The sequence below is a fragment of the Delphinus delphis genome, chromosome 16, assembly GCF_949987515.2.
Source record: "Delphinus delphis chromosome 16, mDelDel1.2, whole genome shotgun sequence".
Taxonomy (NCBI): Eukaryota; Metazoa; Chordata; class Mammalia; order Artiodactyla; family Delphinidae; genus Delphinus; species Delphinus delphis.
Genome location: NC_082698.1, coordinates 57,905,679 through 57,906,821, shown reverse-complemented (window position 1 = coordinate 57,906,821; position 1,143 = coordinate 57,905,679).

Below are 1,143 nucleotides of genomic sequence, written 5' to 3'. Positions count from 1 at the left end.
TAGGAGATAACTGAGTTTAGAGGGGGCTATTGGGATCCTACGATGGGAAGGTCTAGGTAGGGGCCACTAGAATCCCTTTTGGTCTACATCTCTTTCCCAAAAGCCTGTGTATATGGTTCCCCTTACACCCAAATCTGAGTCATTATAAGGACCCATTATGGGCCAAGGTGACCACCCCAGAGCAGATACTAGGCAGTCCCAGGAAGCCCTACCAGCCACAGGGGCCCAGGCCACAGGTCCTCCTCTCTGGCACAAAAGCAGGGCAGCCGCCCTAAGGTTACAGGGTGACCCTCGGGTGGCTTTACAAAGCTGCTGAGCCCCTATTGGGCCCCTTTTCCTGTTTTCCCCGTAGGCCTTTATCAGGCAGTTGTGATTTCTGGTCCTGGACTGCTGGCATCTCCATCAGCATCTCTCTCTGGGTTCTGTCTGGTTTCCAGCTCCTGGTTCTAGAAGCCAGCTCTCCCCACTTGGTGCCAGCTGCTGTTTTCTCCTCGAGAATGAGAATCACGCCATCATGGTGAATGGCTTAGCTCTCAGGGGCGGGGGCATCTCCACACCTGAGCTCACCCGGCTGCCTGGTTCTCTCATTCCAGGGCAAACACATTTGCAAATACTTTCTTCGGGGACTGAAAACAAGCTCACGTTGCTTTGACTAGAATCAAAGCAAAAGAAGCTTCCCCAAGTTCCGGTCCCCCAAAGATTGTCTCCTTCCAAAATTATAAAGTCAAACTCTTGTTCAAATTTACCGGAATTTGTTGAATTTTTCTGGGTAGTGGCGCCTCTGGCTAAGATTCTGAACAGCCCTGGCTCCCTGAGGAAGGTAGGGGAGCCCAAAGCGGGCGGCCTCTGTGCAGGGGACCGACACTCCCTACCCCTACCAGATGAATTGCTCTCTGCCTCTTCCACAGAGCAGCATCTATGGATGGTGACCTGAGCCTGGGGATTCCATCGAAAGGAAGATGCAGGAGCCGCCGGTAAGGAAATGCGCGTCCTCCCCATGCCCACCCCCTACCCCAGACAGCCGACTGACTAACAAGCGGTGCAAACTCTCCTGTAACAGCTCTCGCAGGCACTTTTCTGTGGTTAGAAAATAAAGTTATATTTTTAAATTATTTTTAAAGAATGTGACTTTCAGACAAAGCC